The sequence below is a fragment of the Helianthus annuus genome, chromosome 7 (assembly GCF_002127325.2).
Source record: "Helianthus annuus cultivar XRQ/B chromosome 7, HanXRQr2.0-SUNRISE, whole genome shotgun sequence".
Classification (NCBI taxonomy): domain Eukaryota; kingdom Viridiplantae; phylum Streptophyta; class Magnoliopsida; order Asterales; family Asteraceae; genus Helianthus; species Helianthus annuus.
In genome coordinates this window covers 2339808-2351627 of record NC_035439.2, presented here as the reverse complement: position 1 = coordinate 2351627, position 11820 = coordinate 2339808, and positions in this window count along the sequence as shown.

Genomic DNA, 11820 nt, shown 5'->3' with positions numbered 1-11820 from the left:
ATCCTTCGAACAAGTGTTGATCTTTCGAACACTGTTGATCCTTCGAACAAGTGTTAATCCTTCAATCTTAATCTGTTTAGGTTTAACAAGTTTGTGTTTTTCTTGTCTTTCGATAAGGGATCCTTTGGCTGACTGTCATCTTTCGGGATATTCATATAGAATTCATTTTTCTTATCAAACATGAATCCGAGTTGGTGGGGAACTCTGGCTCCAGATAGTGGAAAATACACAAGTACAGGTTCCACTCCCTCATGGTGGGGTACACCGGCTCCAGATAGTGGAAAGTACACAAATACAAGTCTATCTCCTTCATGGGCCGAGTCTCCGGTGTTGACATCTTCGCAAGCAAATGCCATATCGTCAGGTCAATGGGCATTAGTATCAAGTCAAACTCCAAGCATTCAAAGTATTTTATTGAGCGAAAGCGAAACCGGAAGTTTGAATCGACCTCCAAAGTTGATGCACTTAAACGAGTATCCGGGCTGGGTTGATAGATTTCGTACATACGTTCTTGGTCAAAATACCGAAATGTGGATACGTTTCACTACAGATTTCGATCAAGCTATAGAGGTTGCTGCTTCAGATACTGCTACGTTTGCCGATCTTCCTGAAGATCAAAAGAAAACGTATGATCTGGAAAAGAAAGCATACGCCATTCTCACTCAGGCGTTAAGCAAAGATATCTATCACCAGTTTGTCAGTTTCAAGACAACGAAGAAGTTGTGGGACGGGTTGAAAACCAGAGGAGTAGGGAATGAAGCAACACGCCAATTGCGTCATGATCTTCTCAAGAAAGAATTTGACGGTTTAACGTGCATGGATAAGGAGTCTTTGGGAGACATGACAAGCCGGTTTTATCACTTGCTTACAGAGTTGAACAATTTTGGAGTAGCGACAACTACAACAGAGGTGGTGAAGAAGTTTGCTGATGCATTGCCTCCACAATGGAATAGTTTCTTGGAAATCTTGAAGTATAACGGAGTTTTGAGAACTACAAACATCAACGACTTCGTGCAGCTTTTGGAAAACAAGGATCAGGAGGAAACCTTAAAGGCAAAAAGAGTTCCAGTGCCACAAAATCCAGAAATGTATTATGGAACTTCCAATTCTTCGTCTGCAAGAACCGGTCCACATGCTCCACTTCAAACGGCATTTGTCACAAGCACGGATATGTATGGCAATCCAGTACAAGTTCCTGTTAAGCCAGCTCCCACCACAGACATGTATGGAAATCCAATACAACCACCTCCTCCTCCTCCTGCTCAACAACAAGCGTGTTATGGAGGGACATCATCTGCTGGTCAGCAATCAAAACCAAATACAGTACAGCTCGACACTTCAAGCTTCTCAAAGGTCAGTGTAGAAGTAGCAAGGGAACACATGGAGCTGCTTAACACTGTAGTGAGCACGTACTGTGCGTTAGTGGAAGGTCAGATTGGCAACATTAATCTGATACAAGAAGACTATTGGCAGATTGATAAGGAAGAGATGGACTTGATGGATATCAAGTGGTCCTTTGCTAGTGCTGTAAGAAGGGCAAAGGATTTCATGGAAAGTACTTGCAGAACCAGCTTGGAGAGTAAGAAAGACACCAAGTATGGGTTCGATAAACAGGCAGTAAAGTGCTTCAACTGTGGTGAACGGGGTCACTTTAAAAGGGAATGTACAAAGCCAACACAGCACGGGAACCAGAACCCCTTCAGAAACCAAGGCAACCAGCATAACCAGGACAGGAACAATGAGGGTACATTAATACCTGTCAACAACCAGAGTCAAGCTGGAACATCAAATGCCAACAGGGCACTTGTGGTTCAAGTGGATGAAGGTTGTGACTGGTCAATCCAGTTGAGTGGTGATGCTCCAGATGGAACAGCATGTTTTGCTGAAGTGGTTAAGGATTTAGTTCACACCAGTGGTGGAGAATCTTCCGCCAATGGTGGTGAATCTTCTGAGGATGAAGACTCTTCGGGATATAGCAGGAGTTCAGATGAAGAATCCTCAAGTTCAGGCGATGATCATGTGGGTGAGACATCAAATGCATCAATCGATGCAGATATTGATGAACTTTTGGAGGAAGCTGAAGCAGGAACCCGAAGAAGATCTATCTTGGTGGATCAAGCTGCTTATTCTTCGTCTTCTCTCCATTCAGCCTTTATGGCTAATGTCGACAGTTCATCAAGTCAGGTATGTGTCGATGAACCCACTGCTATTAATTGTGATAATTGTGATAGTTTGCATGATAAATGTGCTGATTTAGAGGCAAACATGTCTGAGTTGCAAGGCAAACATGATGCTTTACAAGCTAGTTTGTTTGACTTGCAAGACAAACATGTTTCTTTGAATGCCAAGTGGTGTGAATTGCAAAGCAAACACGAGGCTTTGCAAGAGAAGTATGATGTGACATTCATCCACAATCAAAAGTTGACCGTGGATCTTTCAAAATGCACTGAAGCCAATATGTTTTATGAAAACCATGAAAAGGAGTTTAAATCGGTAATTGAAAAGTTAAAGAAAGATAAAACCGAGCTAACTAAAATGGTTTCCAGAAAACAAACTGACATAAATTTGTATATATCTCGCCTTGAGACTATGCAAAAAGAGATGGCTTGTGTGAAAACCGAAAGTGAGGCGATCCAACTTAAGCTAGACAGTTATTTGAGCTCTAGCTATGTGTTGGATCACATCATTGACGTTCAGAAAGAGAAACGGGATGTCACATGCATAGGTTACAAGAAATGTCCACCACCAGTGAGACACAATTATGATGCAATGCCTGACGAGGAGGATAGAGTGTTCTTTGAACCATTTGTTCCTCTAGATGTAAAAGAGTTTGCTATAGGGCTCGGATACAAGAAAGAAGTATCATCAGATTCAGATGTATCAGCAGATACATGTGTGTCTTCTACTGAACTGAATCAGGATTCTCCAGTCATTACTGAGGATGCTGATTCTTCTGATGATGAATCTGATGATGCTGTCCCAGCAAAGTCTGATGCGGTAGTCAAAAATGAGGACATACCTCTCGAGAATCACATTTTATGTGAGCCTTCTGCTAAACCCGCTAAGACTGTTGCAATCGAGTCCTCGTCTACAAAAGAGTCGGAGAGTGTGAACTTGCTGTACACTCTTGTTGGTGATGATAAAATCTACTCTGACAAAGATTTTCCTATTAAGAATGTTAATCAATCTTTAATAAGTAAAGTCTTTGAAAATTCGACAAGTAAGTTTTTAGGAAAGACAGGACCACATGTTACAGTTACACAGTGTCCTCCTATTCCAAAGGCCGAAATTCGAAAACAATATGGCAATAAGAAACTACCAACAGTGCAAAAACAGCAAAATCACACCAAACCAAAAGGAAAACCAACGACTCAAGCTCAAAAGAAGCCGAATCAAAAGAAGAACAAAAATGTAAACTTTGTGAAATCGACGGGAACGGACAAAATCGAAACGTTTGAAAACAAATCTAACTTAGATTTTGTTAAGAAAGCAACTGTACAGAAAAGAAATGAACCAAGTAGTTCAAAACCTAGTACCTCGGGATCACAAAGTTCATCATCATCGGCAAGACGATCACATGATACTTCGGGGTTTGTTGAACGAAGATCATGTTTTGAGTGTGGAACAATTGGACATATAATTCGAAATTGTCCATATCTTCATAAACAAAAAGGAAAAGTTGATGTTCCCCGTGACCAAACTGACCGTAAGCAAACTGTTTCGGTAAAATAAGATCCCCGCCTTATAAAAGAAAGGGAAAAGAAACAAAAACGCCAACAGGTCAAGAAAATTGAAAAGGCGATTAAAACCGATGTGGTTAACAAAACAGCTGTTTCTGTAAAACCAGACAATTCAAAAACTTCAGACAACCATGAAGTTAAAATTCTAAAGAACAACACTGGTAAAACAAAACAGACCTGGAAACCAAAAACGGTTACTGAATCAGGGGGACCATCACAATTTACCAATCATCAAAGACAAGAAGTTATTGTTATTGATGAAAATGGAAGACCCAAGACCACAATGGCTTGGATCCCCATCTCCAACTAATTGATTGAGTTCATGTGCAGGGTGTTCCAGGAGGAACTATCAGTAGTCATTGGATTGTTGATAGTGGGGCATCCAGGCACATGACAGGCGACATGAAGCTTCTCTACGACGTCAAATCTATTAGAGGAGGTTATGTTGCATTTGCTGGAGATAAGGGTGGTTATATTACGGGTCAAGGAATGATATCCAAAGGGATTGTCAGCTTTGACAAGATCAACTTTGTGCAACAACTTGATCACAATCTTCTTAGTGTTTCTCAAATTTGTGACAAGCAATTCTCAGTACACTTTGATGCTAATGGATGTTATGTGCTGAAACCCGGCTTCAAAATTCCAAAAGAATGGATTCTCTTGTCAGCTCCAAGGATAAATGATTTGTACGTCCTTGATATGAGCCAAGCTATTACTACGTCTGCACAAGCAACTTGTTTCGTTTCCAAAGCCACAGAAAAAGACTCTATCTCTTGGCACAGACGTATGGGTCACATTCACTTACGCAAAATGAATCATTTGGTTTCAAATGAATTGGTGAATGGTGTTCCTCTTAAAAATTTCCATCTTCAAGACGTCTGTGTTTCGTGCCAGAAAGGAAAACAAACGAAGAAACGACATCCTTCTAAGAAGATCAACACGGTGGCAGTTCCTCTTGAACGTTTGCATATGGATTTGTTCGGTCCTGTCAAGCACAAGAGTATTCGGAATGATCAATACTGTCTCGTGATTACTGATGACTATTCAAGATTTTCTTGGGTGGCGTTCATGGCACACAAGAGTGAAACCTTTGGTATTATCAAAAACTTGATCATTCGGATTGAGAATTTGTATACGTTGAAGGTTAGGCGGATACGTAGCGACAATGGTACTGAATTTAAAAATCAAGCCATGGCGGAGTTTTGCACTTCAAAAGGTATTCTTCATGAGTTTAGTGCAGCTTATACTCCTCAACAAAATGGCGTCGTTGAACGTAAGAACCGCACATTGATCGAGACTGCTAGGACAATGTTGGTAGAGTCGCAGTTGCCCATTCCATTCTGGACTGAAGCTGTGGCCTCTGCATGTTACACATTGAACCGAGTCCTTACAGTCAAAAGGCACAACAAGACCTGCTTTGAGCTTCTTCAAAAACGGAAACCAGATTTGTCTTATCTTGAACCGTTTGGAGCTCCATGTACAATCATCGATCCTAATGGAAAGTTTGGGGCTAAAGCAATTGACGGATACTTTCTTGGGTATGCCACCCCTAACTTACGAGTCTGGAATCTATAGATTAAAAGGGTCGAGGAATGGTCTAAGGTCAGAGTACAAAGGCACACTTTGCCAGTCAAATGTCCTGGTCAGCCTTGGATGTTTGAGTACGATGACTTTTTCAATTCGATCAATGTTGAAGCCGTTGAAGAAAGTGCTGCGGCAAGGATGTTTTTCGAGAGTGACAATGCAACAGTTTCACCGGTGGTTCGTCCAATTCTTGTCAATCAAGAACCATCTTCGGTGAACAATAATACTCTCGACAATGAGGATTTTCATGATGCAACCGAATTGAACGAATCTTCAGAGGATGATGAATTTCTAGATGCAGATCAATAAGCTCCAACAACAGCAGTTCATGGTACTTCAGAGGGTACTCCTACAGTGGATGCCCCTAGAACAGCTGAAGCTACTGCATCATCCTCTTCGTCAATTCCGGGCATTGATTTAGTTGTTGATCTCAATTTCAACAATCTGGGTATAAATATTCCAGTTCCAGATAATCCAGAAACAAGGATTCATAATACCCATCCTCAACAAAACATCATCGGAAATGTGCAAAGTGGCATTCAAACAAGAAACATGTTGCGAAACAACAACAATGCAGGCCTGTATGCAGCTATTCGAGAATCCGGACAACAAAACGATTGGTCTTTCGCGTGTTATGTCTCACAGGAAGAGCCAAGAACTTGGAAAGAAGCCATGAAAGATAACTCTTGGGTTGAAGCAATGCAGGAAGAACTGCAACAATTCCAGAAGCTTGGTGTCTGGAAACTCGTAGAGAAACCTGCTGGATACAAGAAGATTGGTACCCGTTGGGTTTTCAAATGCAAAAAGGATGACCGCGGAGTTGTTATCCGGAACAAAGCACGTTTAGTCGTTCAAGGTTTTTGTCAGATAGAAGGAATCGACTACAACGAAGTCTATGCACCTGTTGCACGTCTGGAAGCAATTCGGATCTTTCTGGCTTATGCCTCATTCAAAGGATTCAAAGTTTACCAGATGGACGTCAAAAGTGCATTCTTACATGGTGTGGTTGAAGAAGAGGTGTACGTCGAACAGCCTCCAGGTTTTGAAGACCCTATTCATCCCGATCGGGTTTGGTTGCTCAACAAAGCTCTTTATGGTCTACATCAAGCACCACGAGCTTGGTATGCAACCTTATCTAACTATCTGCTGGAGAACGGTTTTCGAAGAGGTCTTATCGACTGTACTCTTTTCATCAAAGAACAAGATGGAGATCTTCTTCTGGTACAGGTATACGTTGATGATATTATTTTTGGTTCTACTAATGATGTCTTGTGTAGGAATTTCGAGCGCATTATGCAGGATAAATTCGAGATGAGTGCTATGGGGGAAATGACTTTCTTTTTGGGCTTACAAGTGCAACAAACTGAGTCTGGGATATTCATCCATCAGACTAAATATGTTGGTGACATCTTGAGCCGCTTCCAGATCTCTGATGCAACGCCCATTGGTACCCCACTGCCACAAAATCACGGAATTACTCCAGATTTGAAGGATGAAGCGGTTAGCCCCTCATACTATCGCGCAATGATCGGATCTCTTATGTACCTCACAGCATCAAGGCCAGACATAATGTACCCAACGTGCCTGCTTGCCAGATATCAAGTCAACCCGAAGGCCTCACATCTTGCAGCTGTAAAAAGGATTTTTCGTTATTTGAAGGGTTACCCTGACACCGGTCTATGGTACCCTAGGGATAATAACTTTGAACTGGTCGCTTTCAGTGATTCTGATTTTGGCGGATGCAAAATCGACGGCAAATCCACAACGGCTGGATGTCAGTTTTTAGGAAATCGCCTAGTCACATGGCAGTGCAAGAAGCAGACATGCGTCGCTGCATCAACATGCGAAGCTGAATACATTGCTGCCTCAAGTTGTTGCTCCCAAGTTCTTTGGATTTAGCAACAATTACGCGACTACGGTTTTGAATTCCTAACTACTCCTATTTACGTTGATAATTCTGCTGCTTTACAGATCACTAGAAATCCTGTGCAGCACTCAAAGACCAAACACATCGAAATCAAATATCACTTCATACGTGATTGCTTTGAGAAAAGGCTAATCGATGTTGTTAAGGTCCACATCGATGACCAACGTGCCGACCTTTTTACCAAAGCATTTGACAAATCAAGATTTGACTTTTTATTATTGGTAAACGGCATTAAGGTCAAGCAAGAGTAAACCAACATCGGAAAATCATTTTTGTAAATATCTTTGTGTTTTAAATTTATCTTAGTTTATTGATTTTAGGGGGAGTAAATCCAAAATCTGAAAATCCAAAAACATCAAAAAAAATTCAAAAACACAACAACAATAGAAAAACAAAAATGAGTTTCCTGGCGAGCAAAAGAGAAAATGATAGTACATCAGTGGTCTATCCAAACCTCTTTAAACCTTAAATGAAAAACGATAAGCAGCTCTATATAAGATGTATCGGTAGGCTCACAATCATTTTAAAGTGTGCAGGGTGATATAAACTTAAACCGACTGAAGACCAGGTGGGAACCATTCATTGGCATATGGTCTTAGTACCGAAATTTCGTTTGATAGATTGCCGAGGTTCTGAGATATTCGGTCTTTATGCTGCTTATCATCTGGGTATCATGGTTGTATCTTTTACCGAAAAATAACGGGGACGCAAGTCTAGATCTTCCATGATACTATACATACGTGTACATACTGCATACGACCTCAATAAGTGATAAATAATCACATGTCCATATCAAATAAGTGATAAAATATCACATTTATCCGGGAGTCAAGTTCGTCTCTCTGCTGTACGGAAGTACTGACCTGTTCACGGACTTGCTCCTGTGCCCTCATGCATATGAAAATCAAGTTCCTCATAAATAAGTGATTCTATCACATAGGGCTTGTTTTCAAATCAAAATAAGTGAGAATCTCACATCATATACGGTCAAACAGATGATAATCGGTATACTCACCGGTAAGATGAACCCTCGTGCATACCTTGATACGGGAATGCGTCGTGATGTGAATGAACACCGGTCGGTAAGTATAAATCATACCTTAACGTATCCCCTCGCCATGATTACATCTGATAAGTTTGAGCTTAAGTGGACAACAATACCGATAATTGTGCTAGGATGCTTATCTTAATGTTAACTAATTGAACAACAAGAGCGTTTTGGCATGACCGTACACTGATATGATTCTCTTACCCTCGAAACTCACAAAAAGAATGTCTGTATATATTTATTTACTGCTTTCAGTCTTTTCATTTCAAATGTTCAAAAATACCAAAAAGATTTTTAGGTGTGTTTTAATATAAACTTTATAAAAGCCAAAAAGATTTTATTTCTTCTTTATTTTCGATCGTACGATGTTGGATCTCAAGTCTTAGTTACCTGAAACCTGACTGAAAACCGAATTGACTAAATCGTCATAAACGGTCGAAATTTGCAAGTTTTGAAAGTTAGAAACTAAAACTGACAAATTTATTAAACTTTCAAACTGTCGGACGGTGTTTGATTGAAACATGGTCATACGTGTGTCATTTGTTTATGCTAAATGTATTCCAAGCAGTTGTTCTCATTACGCGTTTAGATTTCTTGCATGTGCAGATTCTAAAGGCAAGGAGAACATGGTCGACGACAAGCTTTGGAATGAAGACACGACGTGAAGGCACTCAAATGATGAAGATGATCGAGTTGCCACTGACCATCATCAACATCACAAGGATCTAAAGCATTGAAGATCAAGTCATTCACAAGCATAACTCAAGGGGGAGCTTATGTTAAGGGGGAGTTTGTCAACACACTTCCTACGTGAAGCGGGTAGTTTGTTGATACACTTTCTGCTTTCAAGACGTGAAGACTTTGAAGATCCTCCGACATTGAAGACTTGAAAGGACGTCAAAGACTTGAAGACACAAAGATCGAGACAAAGCTACAGCCAAGGGGGAGTTTATTGGTGCACTTGTGTCTGTACTTTGTCTGTATTTCGTCACGATATAGCGATGTCCTTCGTTAGTCTTGTAAGTTTGACCAAGTCAACCATCCTCCTGGTTTGACTTGGCCAAACAGTCAGAACATGATTGTAACATGTCTGTGTCGAAGGATGACTCATCGAAGGATAGTTTAGATCCTTCGATGAGCTCGAAAGATGAACCTTCGATTGATGTTGATGGACCTCGATAGATCATCCTTCGAGATATATGTAGATCCTTCGACAGATTTCAGATCGATAGATGATCCTTCGATCAATCTAATCTATCTGATCCTTCGACCAGACAATCTGTGACGGGTATATATACCCGTGTAGTGTGTTCACTTCATTTGAGAAGCAAGCAAGTAGAGAGAGCAGAGAACACACACACACTTAGAGAGTTTACAAAACAGATTTGTAGACATTGAGCTTGTAACCGAACCTTTCATACGCATTAATACAAGTGGTGTTAATCGGTGAATATTGTGTGTCTTGTGTTTGTGCTTGTTTCATCTCGGTTTGCACTCTAGCTTGGATTCCGCACTTGCTAGTGTGTTTCACATAACAAGGTTAAGGTTTGACCTCATCCTCCGAGGGACCTACAACTATCCTTTGGTATATCACTCATGAACCATCCTTTGGACTCTATACAAGGTACCATCAATTGGATCCTTCAAGACACAACATACCATCGTTTTATATTTATGTTCTGTTAGTATATATATGCTTGCAAGATCAAATACAAAGTGTGTGAGGATAGAGACGTTTTATATTTAGTATATATATCATACTATCACTTGGAAAATTTATGCTTGAAAGAGCAAATACGAAGTGTGTGAAGATAAAGTGTTAGAGAGCTTTTCTTGTATAAACTTATCGAAATCAATATACGTGCGTTAATTGTTAATATCTTGTGTTATTGATTCACATCCGTGCTCGGTTTGTGGTGTAACTTGGATTCCGCACTTGTTGCACCATTCGAAACAGAAAATCCTTGTGTTCAAGATCTGATTTCAGGACCTACAAGTGGTATAAGAGCTTTAGGCTCAATTTCTTGTTGAAAACCGAGTGATGTGTGAGGTTTTTGAGAGATTTTTGAAGGTTTCTTGGACAAAAACCCAAAACCAAGTTTCTTGGTTGAAAATATGGATTAAAACTCGAAAATATGATATTATTTGATGATTATTTGGGCTAAAACTTGTTAAAACAAGTGGAGATAATAAAAAAATATGAAAATATGTTAGTTTTAAGGTTAAAAATTCAAGTCACAACCAAGAAAAATGTTAAAACATGTGGGGATAATAAAGGCCTTTTTCTCAGCTATGCTTCATATGTTTGCGAAAGCTTGTTACTTTCCAAACAAGAAGAATCCTGGTGGGTTTTTTTCTACATGATCTGGTCATGTGTGGATAATGTAGCAAATACTCGTTAAGAAAATGTAAGAGACCGACAAAACCCTATATATATATATATATATATATATAGGGGATGGATCATGAGAAAACTAGTTTAAATGAGAAAACCAAAAAACTAACTAAAAAAACCTAAAAAAAGCCAAAAAAAATACCAAATTTTTTTTTTTTTTTTTTTACAATTTTTTAATAAAAAATCGCTACTTTATATGTATGGAAAAAAATTTTCAAAAAAAAAAAAAAAAAAAAAATTTTTGTTGTACTGCACATGTGCACTAATACGGAAAGCCTAAACCACTTAACCCACCACCCACCGACACCCCCCAAAAACCTAACCCCCCCCCACCCCCACCCCCCCAAAACCTAAATTCACCCTCCCACCAAAAGCCTAACCCCCCACCCCCCACCCTCACCCCCCAAAAACCTAAACCCCCCCCCCACCCCCCAAAAACCTAAAACTAAACCCTAAACATAAACCCGAAAAAAACCTAAACCCCCCACCCCCCCAAAAAAACCTAAACCCCCCTCCCCCACCCCCCAAAAACCTAAACCCCCCACCCCCACCCCCCAAAAACCTAAACCCCCCCACCCCCCACCCCCCAAAAACCTAAAACTAAACCCTAAACATAAACCCGAAAAAAAAAAACCTAAACCCCCCCCCCCACCCCCAAAAAAAAAACCTAAACCCCCCCTCCCCCCACACCCAAAAACCTAATCCTAAACCTCCAAAAAAACTAACCCTAAAAGCTAAACTAGACTCAAAAAGCTAATTTTAAGCATGTAATGCAATTGTAGTACATGTTACATTGCACATGTGCACTACTATAATAATAGTGGAGAAAACAAGACGACACCATAAATCTTTTTTTATGTCATAAAAAATATGCTCGAATATACTTGAATGAAAGATAAGAAAATTTGTGATCTTATGGTGCCATTTTTGTTTTAAAATGATAACGTATGGAGAAATGGGAAATGTTTGAAAATTTATATATTTTTTGTTCCAATTTTACCCCTCCTTCATTAAAAGTCCCCCCTCCTTCATTAAAAGTCTCCCTCCCTCTCCTTTTTAGTGGATTTTAGTTAGTTTTCTAGTTTTCTCATTTATATCTAGTTTTCTCATGATCCTCTCCCTATAT